This window comes from Ceratotherium simum, chromosome 38, assembly GCF_057802395.1.
Source record: "Ceratotherium simum simum isolate JZ-2026a chromosome 38, ASM5780239v1, whole genome shotgun sequence".
Classification (NCBI taxonomy): Eukaryota; Metazoa; Chordata; class Mammalia; order Perissodactyla; family Rhinocerotidae; genus Ceratotherium; species Ceratotherium simum.
This window is the reverse complement of record NC_141937.1, coordinates 19,583,358-19,601,816: the sequence shown is the minus strand read 5'-3', so window position 1 is coordinate 19,601,816 and position 18,459 is coordinate 19,583,358. Positions and strand designations below refer to the sequence as shown.

Sequence of the window (18,459 nt, the reverse complement as noted above, 5' to 3'; positions counted from 1 at the left end):
GATGGCTTAGGAGGCTTCCAGTGTGCTTCCCTCAGTTCTCAATGTTCCAGGGATGACCCCTATGTGGGCTACGTGCATCCTTCTGCTGTGGCCTGTTTGCTCTCCCTGTAGGTGCCCAGGGAGGCTGAGTTATGCTCCTGGCCAGCTGTTGTAATGCTCAGCTGCTTGTAGTTGTTGTGGGCCCTTCAGTCTCTTTATCAGCTGTGGGGAGCCCCAGCACAGTTGGCTGCAAGTTCTAATACCACATTTGTGTTGCAGTATTTCTTTTAAGTGAGTAGGCCCCCACCGTGGCAGGTTGTTAGGCTCAGGGCCTTACAATTGCTGTAAGCCTCTAGCCTATTAGGTCTCTTGTCAGCTCTCTGAGGATTGCAGCTGGGTGGGGCTGGCCTCAGGCACAGGAGCACCCAATTGTTTCAGGCTTTGGAAGGTGGAGCAAACCTCCTATGTGGGTCTTTGAGAAGTACAAGTCTTCTGTGGCTGAGAAGCCCTGCCGCCCACAGGTCCACACACACAGTCAACACAGTCCTGCCCCGTGTGAGCGCCCCGACCTTCCCAAGTGGACCCAGTCTCTCCACGGCAGGAGCCCCACGCACTCTGCCACCGCCCCACACTCTCCACCCGCTCCTTGTGCACACCCTGCCCCACTCAAGTCAGCTCAGTTGCCAGGCTGCAGAGAATCCAGTCACCAATCTATGCAGGCCCACACGTTGCCTGAGGGCTTGTTGTTGGGTGGGGCTAGTCTCTAGGGTGGGCTGCCTGCCCTGGCTGAGCTGGATTAAATCGGTGCTCTAGCGGGTGGAGCAGACCCTGGGCTAGCAGGTCTCAGGGAGAACTCCAATGGCGTCTGTGTCAGCATGCTCACACCAGGTCACAACAATGGCCGCCGCCAATGTCCCAGTCCCTGGAGAGGTCTCACCCCTCACCGAGATGCACTCAGGGCCTATTAGGTGAGTCTTTTGTCACCGAAGCACTGTGCACCTTTCTTTCTGGTGATTTTAGGTTGCTTTCTGGAACGGGTGAGTTTGTGCGCGGGCCCTTTAAGAGCCAGTTTTAGTTTCTTTGTGAACCGGGTTTTCTGGGGGTGCTACCCAATGCTTTAGTAGCAGGCAAAGTCAGATATTATGCTGCTGGTGTCGATTGTGCTGGGTCCACAAAATGCCCACAGCGGGGGCGCTCCCCGGCTCAGGGCCCCGCGCCTCCAGGGAGGCTGCGTCCCTGTGCGCTGCTCCCGGCGGCCGTGAAGCTGGCGGCTTGTGAAGGCGGCGTTTTTCCTCTCCAGAAGGGAGTCTCTGCCTCTTCTACCCCAGTTAGGATTGTCCGTTGTTGCAGGAGTTCCTCTTATCCAGTTTTCAGTTCTGTCTCAGGGGTAATTTTTCCACGAGTAGTTGTAAATTGGCTGTGTCCACGGGAGGAGGTGAGTTCAGAGTCTGCCTACGCCGCCATCTTGACTCCGCCCCCCTGTCTTTCCTTAAATTTGTGATTACAGCAGATCCCCCTTATCCACAGTTTTGCTTTTTGTGGTTTTAGACCCATGGTCAACCACAGTCCAAAAATATTAAATGGAAAATTCCAGAAATAAACAATTCATAAGTTTTAAATTGCATGCCATTCTGAGTAGCTTGATGAAATCTCACACCATCCCTCTCCATTCCACACCGGATGTGAATCATCTTTTTGTCCAGAGTAGCCATGCTGTGTACACTACCCACTCATTAGTCACACAGTAGCCGTCTCAGTTATCAGATCGACTGTCACGGTATCACAGTGCTTTTGCTCAAGTAACCCTTGTTTTACTTAATAATGGCCCCAAAGCATAAGAGTAGTGATGCTGGCAATTCAAATATGCCAAAGAGAAGCTGTAAAATGCTCCCTTTAAGTGAAAAGGTGAAAGTTCTCTGCTTAATTAGGGAAGAAAAAAATCATATGCTGAGGTTGCTAAGATTTACGATAAGAATGAATCTTCTCCCCATGAAATTGTGAAGAAGGAAAAAGAAATTCATGCTAGGTTTGGGGTCACACCTCAAATATGTATGTATAGGGAAAAACATAGTATATATAGAGTTCTGTACTGTCCACGGTTTCAGGAATCCACTGGGGGTCTTGGAACGTATCTCTCACAAATTAGTGGGAACTACTGTACATGACTGCCCTGAGACCTAAGTTCTCTGATGAGTTTGAAAATATCATTACTTTGCAGTTTCTCTAGCTTTTTCTTGTTATAAGGATGAGGGCAACACTCTTTATATCTCTTTGCATCTGTGAGCTTCATTATTTTTTTTATACTGTTCATGAATTACCTTTTTAAAAAATTACAGTACTAGGCTACGTTGATACATTAATACCATTAAAATTATTTAGAGGACAAATAAACAAGAAAAAGAAGAGGAATTGGGGAGATTTACAGAGCCTGGGAAGATAAATGAAGATTAAAATATAACTTCCAATATTTTCCATAATTGTGAATGAATAGAATTTCCACCAGTGCCTACAGAATACTTTGTTTCAATCCCTGTTATTCTGAATTATAATAATTTATTACACTGTGACTATTTTTAATGATAACCTTGTATTGCCAGTAAAGGTTAACTGATGCCTGTTGTTCCCTTTGAAATTGAAAAAGGAACTGAATGAGTCATGAGCATGAGAGATAAATTCCTCATCCAAGTAGTTCGTTTAACATCATTCTCTCATAAGATCCTGTATTTAGAAACAGAGATTCTGGTCACCTTGAGAGACAATGTTGGATGCTTTCATTATTGTCCTAAGGCATTTTCTATTTTTACAGTTTGACCCAACATTTTTCTGACTTCAAACTGGGACACCAGCCCTCTGATTTGCTTGGCATCCAAATTCCCCTTTCCTGTGTAGTAAAGGACAGTTGTAAATTTAACCAACCACCTCCTACACATTAGTATTGCACAAAGTAATCAAATACAGGGATAGCGATCACTTTTCAATTATGGTCCCGTTTAATTTTCATCAATATAAAATTGCCAACAAATCAAGATATGATAATACTACCTTCTTGCATACTTTTTTAAAATAAAATATAGAACCAGATGCCCCCCGTGGTTTGTTGACATCCAGGGAGTAAAGTCTCAGTTTAAGAAACCATGTTGCAGATTTTCAGCCTCAAAAGTGGCATTTAGAGGACTGGAGTAATAACATTGGAGATCAACTCATATCCCACTTTTTTTCTTCTTCCTGATTCTCTCTTTTTTCTATTTTCTGGCCAAATCTTAAAACCTAAATCTCATTATGGTGAAGATTATCCCTAAAATGTACTTGATAAAATGTAGCCATTTTTGGACAAATGAATCTAGCAAGTTTATTGAATATATGGCTGCTAGCCAAGGCTTTGCCTCTAACATTGTCTCCTCCAGTTGTGTGTGTGTGTGTGTCATAGGTGTATTTTTGTTTACTTTCAATCTATGATCAAATGGAAAATTCTTTTAAGGGGGATAAAAACTGGAAGACTAAAATAACCCTTAAAATATCAGCGTTACTGAGTCTGTACGATTGTTTAGACTGGGGTTACGTTTGCTTAGACAGCCTCCTCAAACAGGTTGTGGTTGTGGACTGTCTTTGTTGTAGATATGTACCTGAACATCTTAAGATGTTTGATTTTTTGGCCCTTATATTTTCATGATCACATGAAAATTATTATGAAGTTAGAGATTAGGTTTTCTCTTTCTTAAATATTTCATTTGTAGTTTTGTTATTGGACCAGTCATTTCTAAACTATAGATTCTATTTTAGTGGAATTCAAATCAGGTCTTGTGCATATATGTATCTTTAAATTCCTATCTTTTTTCCAAGCAGTGAATCCTTCGATAATTTAACACGTGCCAAGCTAATTAAAGTCTTAACACTTTTATATGTAGAGGAAAACTTAATTTGAGTATAATATTTACTTTTATCTAACCTCCTATCAAATTGGTATTTTTAAAAGTATTGAAAACTAACCAAATATAAAAGTTAATTCCTATGATACACATGATAATAAGGTGATAAAATGAATACATGATTTAGTATCAGAGCCTGGGGTTTAAGTGTGAGCCCTATTTTTGCATCTATGTGAACTTGATGCAGTCATATATTTTTTCAGGGGCCTCAGTTTTCTCATCTGCAAAATAATTAGCAAAAGCATTGTCTACTTCATAGAACTTTGTTATAATTACCTTAAGTAATGTATGGGAAAACAATTTAAACTGCATGTTAAACTTACATGTTTTCGTTATTTAAATTATACAGATAGATGATTCAGTAGATACATGGACAGATATGATCTAAGTTTTGTAACACAAAGTGAAATTTCCTTAGTGGTCCTGCCTAAAAAAGAGTGAAGACAAGAGGAGATATTCTTTTTCTTGATAGAACTTAGTGTCATTCCACTAGAAGTAATAACTTAATAAACAAGACAATTCAAAAATTATAAGCGACTTGAAGAAAATAAAGAAGGTAAATTGAAAGCGAACGAATAGGGTTGGGTGGAAGTTACTTTAGATCGAGTAGCAGGAAAGCTCTTGCAAAGGATGTGACTGAGTAAACAGCTAGAAAACAAGGGCAAATGGCTAGTGAAATAGTTTTAAGATGGAAAAAAGATTACTATTGTCCAGGAATAGGAAGAACAGTGAGGTGGAGTCACTATGAGGTAGAAGGATTGCAGAATGAGAAAATAGGAGGTAGATAGAATCTGTAAGGATAATATAGGATACATGGGAACCTGAATATCTGTAGCCACTTACAGGTTAATGTAGGGATTTTGAATTTTATTCCAAACTTTGTAGGAAGCCATTTAAAAGTCTCAGCCAGATTTAAAGGAGACAAAGAGAGCAAGCAGAGAAACTAGGAGGCTATTGCAAAAGTTCATGTAAGAGATGATGGGAATTTAAAGCAAGATGGAGTAACTGATCTATAGAAAAAGGGATAGATTACATGTGTGTTTATTTTGGCAGTGAGAGAAAAAAGAATAATCAAAAATTACATCTAGGTTTTTGGTTTGAGCAACTTAAACTTAGTATTGTACTTAAAACATTTATATTAAGAAATTGCCAATTTTAAATGGATTTTAAACATGAGTTAATACTTCAATGCTTTATTCCTAGAAAAGTTATATGCTTAGGTATATAGACAAAGCCACACAAAGATTTATTTCATTTATGACTTTTTTGCTACAATAATCACTGTTTGGAGACTAGTGCCCCACTAAATGATCTACAGTGAATTTCGGTCATTGATATTAAAGTTGCTTTGTTTGTCATAAAAGGCCAAAGAGTACAGTTTGTGATAACCACTAGGTTTGAGTGCTAAGAGGAATACAAATATGACTAATATGTATTGCCTTCTTTCAATTACAAATATAATTAATTGGCAAAATAGTATATACATACAAGCAAGATAATTATCAATTTAGGTAAACAATGTTGATATTAAAATAGGTAAAGTAGATATTCACAAATATGAGGGGATTAAATATCAACAGTGTTTTGAGGTGTACATAGGATAATTTTGTTCATTAGTTTTAGACTTATTGAATATAGTATATAGGCAAGCTGAAAACATAATGTTTCCTAGGCAACATAAAGATGGCAGATTTAAACACAACCATGTGATCATATTAAATATAAGTGGTCTAAAAACCTAATTAAAAGGCGGATATTTAGGTTATAATTAAAAAAATCCAACTCTATGCTGCCCAAAAGATACTCATTAAAAATATAAAGATACAAATGAGTTAAAAATGAAAACAATTGGAAAAGGTATACCATGATAACATTAAACAAAAACAAAAAAAGCTGGAGTGACTATACAAATATCACGTGAAGTAGATTTTAGAACAAAGGTTTATATCAGGGTTCAGAGAGTGTCACTTCATAATGAGTTCAATTCTTCTAGAAGATATTACAATCTTATAATTTCATGTACCTAATAACCAAACTTCAGAATATATATGGCAAAACTGATGGAATTGAGAGGAGAAATAGACAAATTCACAATTATAATAGATGATTTCAACAACTTCCTCCCAATAATTAATGACAGCAAGACAGAAAATCAGAAAGTGTATGGAGGAGTTGGATAACAATATCACCCAACCTGTACTAATTGATATTGATAGAAGACTCCACCTAGAAACAATGGAATTCACCTTCCTTTCAAGTGCATGCAGAATATTTACCAAGATAGGTAATATTCTGAGTAATAAATTCAGTCTAATAAATTTAAAAGGATTCAAGTTATGCAAAATATACTCTCTGATCAATAGGTAATGAAATTAGAAGTAAATAAAATAAAAATCAAAAATCTTTAAATATTTGGAAACTCAGTAACAGAATTTTAAATAATCCATGGATCAAATAAAAAATAAATATGGAAATTATTGAGTATTTAACAAAATTATAATAAAAACATGAGAAACAGTTTTCTCTGATTGCAGTGAAATAAAATTAGATGTTAATAACAAAAGGAAATCCCTTAACACTTGGAAATTAAATAACACACTTCTAAAAATTTATTAGTTCAAAGAAAATATCACAAGAGAAACTTGAGAATGTTTTGAAGTGAATGATGATGAAAATACTGCATAAGCAAAGTTATGATATGATACTACAGCAGTGCTTATAGGAAAATATAACTTTAAATCCTATATTAGAAAAGAAAAAAGTTCTCAAATTTGATGAAGTATACTTAAACTGTAAGAAACTAGAAAAAAACAGCAAATTAGACCCAAAGCAAACAGAAAGAAGGATATAGTAAAGATAAGAGCAGAAATCAATGAAATAGAAAAGCAATAGAAAAAAATCAACGACATTAAAAGCTGGCTCTTTTTTTAAAAAGTTGATAACATTGATAAACATCTAGCCTCACTATTCAAGAATCAAGTAAAAAGAGAGATGGAGACAGAGTGAGAGAGAGCGAAACACAAAGACCTATATCAGAGATGAAAGAGATGACATTATTATAGACAGTTCAAAATTTAAAAAGATAATGTGGGGATAGTATAAACAACTCTATGCCAATCAATTGGATACCCCAGATTATATGGAAAAAATTCTTAAAAAATACTACCAAACCCTAACAGGGTTTTTTTGAAGATATTTACAAACCGATTTTAAAATTTACATGGAAATGCAAAGGAACTAGATTAACTAAAACACTTTTGAACAAAAAGAGCAAAATTAGAATACTTTGTCTAATTTCAAGATTTATTATAAAAGCTACAGGATTCAAGACAATGTAGTATAGTCATAATTATCATTATATAGATTAATGGAACACAATACAAAGTCCATAAATAGACCTACAATCAATAGTCAATTGATTTTTGAGAAAGATGCCAAAGTGATTCAATGAAGAAAAGATCTTTTCAAAAAATGATGCTTGAAAACTGGGTATCTGCGTTGGGGGGAGAAAACCTCATCTCATATCTTATGTTATACATAAAAATGATCTTAACAAGTCTCATAGGTCTAACTCTATGAGCTAAAACTATTAACATTTTAGGTGAAAACACAGAAGAAAATCTTCATGAGATTTAATTAGCAATGTATTTGTTAAACAGGCCACTAGGTACACAGACAGAAATCAAGTTAATAAAATCGGCTTCAGAAAGATAAATATATTTACTAGGAAAAGACATACTTAAGAAAAGAAAAAGGCAAGTCAGACTGGGAGAACATCTTTACAAAGAATATATTCCAACAAAGTGCTTATTAAGTATAGAATATGTAAATAATACCTACAATCAATAATAAGAAATAAGAGAATCCGAGTGAAAATGTACCAATGATTTCATACATCAGAAAGATGCAAATTGTTACCACAAATGGATATCATTACACACCCACTAAAGTGACTAAATTCAAAAAGACAACCAGACATCTAGAGTTGCAAGATTTGGAGCAACTGGAATACATACATTGTTGGTGGGAATGCAAAATAGTGCATTCACCTTAGAAAATAGTATAGCATTATCTCATAAAATTAAACATATATTTACCATGACATAGCAACTTCACTCCTAGGTATGTGTCAAAGAGAAATGGAAATATATGTCCACAGAAATACATGTACATAAATGTTCATAGCAGCATTATGCACGTTGTCAAAATCTGGAGGCAACCCAAATGTCCATCCACCTGTGAATGGATAAACATATTATGTATATCCATACCATAAAATAATACTCAGGCATAACACAGCAACATGAATCAATTTCCATAGCATCATGCTAAGTTAAAGAAGTCAAACTGAAACCATGATGTGTGATTCCACTTATATGAAATTCTAGAAAAGGCATAGCTCTGTGAAAGCAAACAGATCAGCTGTTGTCTGGGGCTGTGGTTGTGGGGAGAGGGTTGAATGCAAAGGCACACCAGAAAATGTTTTAGGGAGAGGGAACTGTTCTATATTTTGATCTTTGTGGTAGTTGATGAAACACAATTACCAACATTTCTCAAACCGCACATTTGAAATTGGCGAAATTGATTGTACATAAATAATACACTAATAAACAAAACAGAGAAAATCCCTATTAAAATATCACCTATTTTATATCCCTATAAAAATATCACAGGCAGGTCTCCCCCAACCACTCTATTGAAATGTTTCTCCCTATATTTCAGAAAGTTAAATGTTGTGGATGTCCATCTCTGAAGTTAATCTCTGCTCTGCTATAGAGGTGTGCAGTCTATATACCTCCCCGATAATTTCTCTGTATTTTTATTTTACAATGACAGAAAAATAGAAATTAAAAATAAACAGATGGATAAATCTACATATTGTAAAATTATGGGGGTTCAGGGAGCAGCCAGTATAAAAACCTTCATTTTAAAGAATAATGCTTTAATAGAGTAAATGCTGTTTTCCCAGCTTGGTATTTTTTGCTCAAAAATTTTTGTTTAGTTTTTGGTTAGAAGTGGGACTTGGTGTTTTCTTTACTTATTTATAGAACAGCAATGCATTCTGAAGTATTTTTCCATCCAGGAAGGCTCATCACAGCATCACCCATCTGGAAAGCAGAAGATATTTTTAAAATATTTTCCTCAAGTAAAAACTATATTTTATCTTCTTATAAAGCAATAGAATCTTGGAGTATCTATTACCATGATAGACACTTGAAAGAAAATGCAGCCTGGCTATATACTATGCCATTATCCACCCACCTGCAACTACAATGCAAAATTACTAAAACAAGCAACAATCCAGTTTAACAGGATATATCTGAGTTGGGCCACCAACTTGGGGGATAGTGTTGATCAAGTGTTCTAGATTATTACTGAGTTTGTGTCTACTTGTTTTATAAAATACCAAGATAATAAAATATCCAGATATGATTCTAGATTTCCCTATATTTCTTTCTTTTTGTTTTTTTGCCAAGTTTTAATTCACATGTTTTGAATATCTGTAAATAGATGACAATATCGTATGGATTGTTATGTTTTCTTGATAAATTTTAGGACAGTGACAGCTATTCTCCATGATACTGTGATGGTGGACACACGTCATTCTACATTTGTCAAAGCCCATAGTATGTACAACATAAACTATGGACCTTAGATAATAATGACGTGTTAATACTGGCTCATCGATTGTAACAAATGTACAACATTAATGCAATATCTTAATAAAAGAGGGAACTGCGTGTGCTGGGGGAGGACAGGTAGGGGGTATATGGGAATCTGTACTTTCCATTCATTCTTTCTGCAAAGTTAAAACTGCTTTATTAATTTTAATAAATTCAAGAAAATGAAGGGAAAATTAAAACATTTTAATACAAAAGAGAGCTGTATGAATTAGTCTCTGGTAGACCAGCCACAAAAGGTGTGCGAAAAGAAATTCTTGAGATTGATTGGAAGTGATACTACATGAAAGCTTAGATCTGCAAGAAGAAATGAAGTGCACTAGAAAATAAATATATGTGTGTTTGTGTGTGTGCATGAGTGTGTGTGTGTGTGTGTGTATGACACGGATGGAGATAAGAGCCCGGAAAAGATATGCTATGCAAATAGTGAGCATAAAAAAATGATGAAGCTGTATAAATACCAGATAAAGTAAATTTTAAATCAGAGTATTATCAGAGATAAATTGAATATTTCACAGTGATATTACGAAATATTAGATAATTTATCAAGAAAACATAACAATCCATACGATATTGTCACCTATTTACAGATATTCAAAACATGTGGATTAAAACTTGGCAAAAGAACAAAAAGAAAGAAATATAGGGAAATCTAGAATCATATCTGAATATTTTATTATCTTGGTATTTTATAAAACAAGTAGACACAAACTAAGTAATAATCTAGAACACTTGATCAACATTATCCCCCAAGTTGGTGTGGTGATAGAGTGCTTCCCCCAAATGCAGAATACATATTCTTTCTAATTACACATGGAAATATTTACCAAAATAGCCAATAGACTGGACAATGAAAAAAGGCTCAATCAAATACCAAAGAACTGAAAACATCCAACATATGTTCTGTTTTGATGATGGTATTAAATTAGAAGTCATTTATAATAAAGTATTGATAAAAACCATAAATATGGGAAAATTTAAAAACATGTGTGTAATAAATCATGACTCAAAAATTTATGAGAGAATTCAGAAAATATTTTGACCTGAATGATAAGGGAAATAGAACATTTATCTGTAGGTTGAAGTTAAGCAGTGATTAATGAAAATTTATAGTATTAAGAACTAACTTTTAATGTAAATGCCTTATATTAGAAAAGAAATAATTACCTAAGCTTCCAAAATAAGAAACTAGAGACAGAAAAGCAAATTAAACATAAAGAGAGGCCATCATAAAAATAGGGATGAAAATCAGGAACATAAAAAATGTAGAAACAATTTTTAAAAATCAAATTAAACATTGACATTGTTGAAATTAATAAAATTAACAAGCCCATGGTAAGACTGTTCATGACGTCAAGAGTAAAAAATACAAATATCATGATTTAAAGATGCTATAGACATTAAAAAGAAGATAAAAGGATACAACCATAACATACTATAAATCTCAAACACATTTTGTTGGGTTAAAGAAGCCAGACACAAAAATATACTGGCTGTGTGATTGCATTTATACAGAATCTAAGGATAGGCAAAACTAATCTATGGTGATAGTAATCAGAAAGTGGTCACCTCTGAGTGAAGAATTTACTGGGAATTGGCACAATTTACTGGAATTTTCTGAGATGATGGGAATGTGCTTCATCATCTTTTGGGTGGAAGATGCATATGTTTGTTCAACTATTAAAACTCATTGGCTGGAACCCTAAGATCCTTCCATTTTATTTTATATAAATTATACCTTAAATAAGAGAAAGGTTGTTTTTTAGTCAATTCCACCTCACTTTCTGTCATTATGTACCATGATTTATTTGTCTCATAATTACTAATATTCTTATACTTTATTTTTCCATTAATATTTCTCAAGGTGTGTGTCATAGTGTGTTGTGTGTGTGTGTGTGTGTGTGTGTTTTCAATAGAGTTGATGTTGAGGCAGTGAAGGTAAGAACACTCTAGTATAAGAAATCCAAAACTGCTTGATTCTTGCTATGATCTGAATGTTTGTGTCCTCCCTAAGTTCATATGTTGAAATTCTACCCCCAAAGGTGAGGATATTAGGAAGTGGAACCTTTAGGAAGTGCTTAAATTATAAGAGTAGAACTCTCGTGAATGGGATTAGTGCCTTATAAAGGAGGCTCCAGAGAGATTGTTAGCCCCTGCCGCCGTGCGAGGACACAGCGAGAAGTGGGCGGTCTGCAACCTGGAAGAGGACCCTCACCAGAACCTGGCCACGCTGGCGCCCTGATCTCACCCTTCCAGCCTCCAGACTGTGAGAAATAAATTTCTGTTGTTTATAAGCCACCCAGTCTGTGGTATTTTGTTATAACATGCAAATGAACTAAGACAATTCTCTGTGCTTTACTCAATTTGCATGGTACTTATTAGACTCTTGATGTGAATTTTCCAGATAAAGATGGATGTATGTTAAGAAAGGAATTTCTATAAGATATCTAGGTATTAAAACTCATGCCTATTTGAGTGTTTTTAATCTTTATTCCTTAAAATTACTCCCAGTGCTACAATAATAAGTGGTTCTATTAAATAAATTTGATTTAATTAATTTCAAATACACATAGACATCTAAGCCACCAGTTGGTTCACGGCTTTTTATTCAATGAGCGGAGGAAAAAGAGAAGAAATATATCTAGCCCTGTTTTTAACAGTTGCAAAGGTCCTGTTTTCCTATATGAATGATAATGATGCCACTGAGCTGAATAACTATTGTTCTCATTCTCCTCACAGCTGGCAGATGATATAGTAGAGACAGTCCTGATTACCTGATGGTCTATGAATAAACAAGAGAAAGATCCGTAGTTTGGTGATTTAATCACGGAATAAAATTAGTGTGAGACCCATTAATTTCCTTTTATATACCAACCACCATAAAAAGCCTCTTTAAATTGATTTCAGCATTATTACTACTATTTAGAAATTTTAAGTAATATTATCTCATAGCATTTTCTTCCAATAACCAAACTGTTGAACACTTTCTCTGCTGGAAATGTTATTGAGAAGCTGCTTAAATTACTGAGGCATTTAAAAAAAAAATCAACTTAATTGAGGTATAAGGCACGACTTTTAAGTATACATTTTGATGAGTTTTGACAAATTTATACACCCATGTAAGAACCACACAACCAAGAAATAGAACAATTCTATTACCTCTGTGACTGTATCAGTAATTCCACCCTCCTCCCCAGCCCAGGCAACCATTGATGTGCTTTCTGTCCCTATAGATTTTCTTCATATTTTTTTCATCTTATTTACTCTTACCTAGTAAGACCCTCTTCCAATGATAAAGAAACCAATCAAAGTTGTATCCGAGGTCCAAATAGTCTAAACTATATATTTTTTTCTTTTCCTTAGAAATTACTGAATGCTTACTTCTTTCCCTCTGTTCATCTAGCAGCTTCGTGTGGTCGTATTGTAACACAGCGATTGAATTAATAAATACTCAATTGCAAATTGGTTTCACTATATAGCCCACACAACAGTCATTTGACAATTACGTATTGAGTGTGTGGCATGTTTTAAACACTCTGCCAGATGCTAGTGTACAAAGTTAAGAAAGATATAATATCTGCCAAAGGATATAAAGCGTAGCCCGCAATTATAACTTTGGGTGATGAGTGAGTACGGGGCTTGTGGGAATGCCTGTACGAATACACAGGACAGTCTTGGGGCTCATAGAAGAATTTTTGAAGGAAGTGACATCTCACCCGAGACCTGAAGAAAATACAAGAACTTGCAGGTGAAGTTGATGGGAAAATAATTTCAGAGTAAAGAGCTTGAGCAACAGCCAAGAGCCAACATCCAGCTGAAGCCCAAAGGTACAGAGCAGAGCTGTTGAAATTTCCTTATGGGATTTGTCCCGAAGGCAGCAGGAAGCCACAGAAAGCATTTAAGGGGTGATGACATTATCATATTTGATATTTTGGCAAAATTATTCTGACATTTATAAGGAAAATTGATCATAGTGTACAAAATTTCAAAGATTATGTTAGTATAAAAAATGGTATAAGTTTAGAGAGGAGCAGATATATTTGAATAATTTCAAGAGCTAAAAGCAGCAGTAATTGAGAATGATTAAATACATGTGTCGAAAAAGAAAGCAGTGTTTCTGAATTTGATAAATGAGTGAAAGATGAAATCATTTATTGAGATTTAGGAAACTCAATACATATGTCCACTTTGAGATGCCTACGAAATTTGTCTAATGAGTGAAAAGAACATCCATGCACCCTTTACCTAGATCCACCAATTGTTAAAAATTTGTCATTTCCCTTCTCTCTCTCTCTCTTTCCACACACACACAAGTTTGCACAAGCACACACACACGGATATCATGACACTTCAGCCCTAAATCTTCAGCGTGCATCCTCTAAGAACATATTTTATTACAGAATCATAATTGTCACATTATTCATGAAATGTAACACTGGTACTTTACTGTTACCTAATACGCTACAGTCCATATCAAAATTACCCAGTTGTTCCAAATATGTCTTTTATAGTCATATTTATAAATTGCTCTTACACACACACACACACACTCACATAATTTCTTATTTAGGTATAGTAAATGAACGTGGTAAAATTTTTGCCTCTATGTAGTAACACTTGTACTTTTCAAAATCTTATGATGTCCATGATTTTCTTTGGAAAACAAATTTACTCCACTTTTAGAGGGTGAGGGTGAGGGTCACAGCGTAATTTGGAGATGATGGAAACAGTAAGTGAATCTTAAGAATAATCATAAAATATTAAAAATGTTAAAGTCCAGGGGCCGGCACAGTCGCGCAAGCGGTTAAGTGCGCGCGCTCCGCTTCGGCGGCCCGGGGTTCGACGGTTCGGATCCCGGGCGTGCACTGATGCACCGCTTGGTAAGCCATGCTGTGGCAGCGTGCCATATAAAGTAGAGGAAGATGGGCATGGATATTAGCTTAGGGCCACTCTTCCTCAAGAAAAAAAAAAAGGGAGGATTGGCATCGGATGTTAGCTCAGGGCTAGTCCTCCTCACACACACAGAAAAAAAATGTTAACGTCCATATACAGTGTTTCACAAGTTTTCTTCTGCTTAGATTTGTTTTCCATATATTAGCACTATGTCTTCATATCTGACATTTAGAATGGCTATAGCTCTCTTCATGATTTTCTGCCTCCAGCACAATTCGTTCAACTTTAAGAAGAATTATTGGTCATAAACTATCTTATCTTTGTTTTTGTTTTGTTTAAGCAATAAAAGCTATGTGTTGTTTCATGGGGTTATCACACACACATTAGGATTTAGGAGCTAGAAGTAAATTCTCTGAATCATAACACAAAATTTGAAAAAAACACATTTAATTTCTTAGGAAAACTATAATTTTTGAAGATATAATGCTTACTGTTTTGCTTACCAATTGCTTACTATGAATGGATGAACTTGAGCAGTAAATGGATGGAATCTAGCTCTCAGTAAATTTACCCAAATCGAAAGTTGCTTCCAGGGTAGATTGGAATATAGTTATTCCTAAGAACTTTGAGTTTTCTAAATGAGATTAAAGGAGCCACAAACTGGAAAGGACACTGGTGTCGAAAAAAGAAATCAGTTCCTAGACCCAAACTTGACACTATGGGTTACTCATGTTTTGTTGATTTCTTCACTTGTTAAATTAGGACATTGGGTTAGAAAATTTCTAAGGCTCCTTCCTATAATATTTTCATTGCTTAATTTTGTAAAAACTTGAAAGCAAGACACATTTTGTGCTGCTATTTGTTACTTCATTACAGGTTCAATAAAGTCAAGTGAATTCTTAGAGTTATGATGTTGTAAAGCTGGAAAGGTCTTGGTGGTGCTCAAGACCATTCCCTGAATCAAATTTGAACATGTTTTCATATTCCATTTTGCAAAAGTGTTGAAATCTCTCACTCTGGTGATTCCACTGCTTCTAATCTTGCTAGTGCAGCTCTTTTCTCATAATAGTAATTGACAAAGTAAAAAATAAATGGAAATGTCTTCCAGCAACACGCATGACTGACCTGATCAAAAATGTCTTGCTTGAAATATACAAAAACACTGGGTAAAATAGAATCATCCATGTTAAAATCAGAGTTAAGCTCAAGAGAAAACAAGAAAACCCTAGATGCTGGATATGAAGGGTAAACTCAAAATGGGAATGGAGAACTCGTGATTTAACTAGGAAGTGAACTGGACAAAGGAATAAAATTAGAATTACCCTACCAGTAAGAAATTATGTTTTATATAAGGAAATATGCATTCAGTCTTATCCCTTCAGAGCTGAAGCTGAAACCCCTACATAAAGGAATGCTCCTCATTAAAAGAAAATAACTACGGAAACTCTACTCAATATAAGGAAGGAGGGAAGAAACTCGCTAGCGTTCTCTGGACTCTGAAGAGAGGTTTGGGGACTAGGCATCGGGGGCAGGGATCCAATGAGGTAATTAAACTCCAACCTAAAGCCACATGAAGATGTGGGGTCCAAATGTCCAAATTTATATTATATTATCCAAGATGTGCAGTAATCCATGACTGTAATTAAAATAAAAACAGTGCCAGTGGAAGCTCTGGACACCAGGAGACGTTAACTTAAACCACTCTGTGGAAGCATGTCCACAAAGCTGCTTACATATGACTCAGAGAGAGAAACAAACCCAAAACTAAGCCTTGGCTGAAGAACAGCTCACGTTTAAAACTTTGCCATCAGAAGACTTAACAATTCACGCTAAGGAGTCAATAGAAATTACAAACAGAAGAATTAGCACCCCCACAATTGATATAATGAAATAATTTTTAAATATGTTAAAATAAGTATGAAATGAAATAAAATGAAATGTTTAAAGGAATGAAAAAAGAAATAGAGTTATAGTGGAAATTATAGTGAAAATGAAATTTATAGTGAAATGAATAAAAATTATAGGAACAAAAAGAGCAAAAGTATTTAATAAGAATTACCTAAATCTTTTAGAAAAATACCCATATCTACATCTGTATTTATATCTGTATCTTATATCCATATATCCATGCCTATAACTATATGTCATTAATATTAAATAATGAGTCGACAGTTGAACAGTTGAAGCATAAGATTAAACATAGCTAAAAAGAGACAATTTAATGTTAAAGTTTAATATGAATCAGAGGAAAGTATGTAAAATAGATAAAGAGAAGGGAAATGTGAGAGAGCAATTATTGACCAAATTATCCCTAATAGGAATGAAGAAGATAAGATTAGAGAGAAAGGGAAGAGGTAATATTCACAAAGATAAGAGATGCAAATTTTTCAGAATTAAAAAGAAGAAATATTTAGATTCAAGAAACATAATGTTTATTAAGATTATTAAATATGATTAATCCTTACAAATATTGGAGCGAGTACCAAAAAGTAAAAAATAAATTTCAAAATCAACCAGAGATAAAAGGGAGACTATCTACACAGGAGACTATGTACACAGGAATGACAGGCTTAAGAGCAGACATATCAGAAAAAATGTAGGACAGAAGACAGAAATAATACACGCAAAATACTGAGGGAAAATAATTATCAGCCTAGAATATGTTGCTCATTATTGGTCAAAATGAGGATAAAATAAAGACAGTGTAATGCATAGAAAAAAATCACCAGTTAGAGATGTCTATTGAAGAACTAGTGTTAGATATGTTTATTAAAAAGAAAGCTAAACAGGGCTGGCCCAAGGGCATCATGGTAACCACGCTCCACTTTGGTGGCCCCAGGGTTCGCAGGTTCAGATCCCAGGCACGGACTTATGCACCGCTAATGAAGCCCTGCTGTGGCGGCATCCCGCATGCAAAACAGACAAAGATGGGCACAGATGTTAGCTTAGGGACAATCTTCATCAGCAAAAAGAGGAGGATTGGCAATGGATGTTAGCTCAGAGCCAGTCTTCCTCACACACACACAAAAAAAGACAACTAAACAGAGAAAAAAGGAATGGACAATGCAATGGTAAATAAATATCTTGATAAATCTAATAAATAATAATATGAGGTTTAAAAACATTACAAATAAAATATTTTATTGCAACAAGGTGGAAAACAGATATAATGTAAAAGTTAAAATTTTTAAGCTTCTTGTAATTTTCTGGAGATGAGCAAAAGCTGTAAATTGGTAAAACTTGTTAAGAGACATTCTTCAGTTCTCAGATACAATAACAAAAAGGCCATATTAATATTCTTAAAAAGAAGTTTCTTTTTAATATATGACTATATTTTGTTAAAAGAAATGTACTATTTCCAATCTATTAGTTGGTGAAAAATTAGAATTTTTTAAAATGTGCATGTATGGGAAAAGCTTTTGAGCTTTAAAAATCCCATGGAAAATCTGAAAAGAGAGAAAAAGAAACAAAGAGATAAACAACAAATAACAAGATAGTAGACATTAATTCAAACATTTTAGCAATCAATATATTTATACAGATTAATATCACATGGTGAAAAGTATTTTGAGGTTACATTTGAGAGACAGATCTAAAATATGTCACAGACAAGCTGAAGGCAAAAGCAGGAAATAGACATTCTGAGATAATAATAACAACAGAAACACCAAGCAAATGAAGCCACCATTGTGAGATTAATAGCAGACAAACTGATGGTAATTGGATGCTAGGATCATTGTTTGATGCTAAAATAAATCATATATGAGAAATATAAAATAATCCTTGATCTCTATGTATCTAGTAAAGAGACTCAAAATATTTCAAATAAAAGTTCACCAAATACAAGGAATAGTAAACAAAATCAGAAATATGTATCTAGTAAAGAGACTCAAAATATTTCAAATAAAAGTTCACCAAATACAAGGAATAGTAAACAAAATCAGAAACCCTTTGGGAGATTATAACACAATAGCTCAGAA

The 18,459-nt window shown here is 34.8% G+C and overlaps 1 long non-coding RNA gene across 1 annotated transcript in view; it reads left to right on the top strand.

Annotated features, from left to right (window-relative positions):
- Positions 1-789: 789 nt before the first annotated feature.
- The window catches only part of LOC147912257 (uncharacterized), a 34,225-nt gene continuing 16,555 nt past the window's right edge, over positions 790-18,459 (top strand). Inside the window, exon 1 of the long non-coding RNA XR_015550139.1 lies at positions 790-947. This is a non-coding gene — a long non-coding RNA (uncharacterized LOC147912257). The remainder of the gene's footprint in view (positions 948-18,459) is intronic.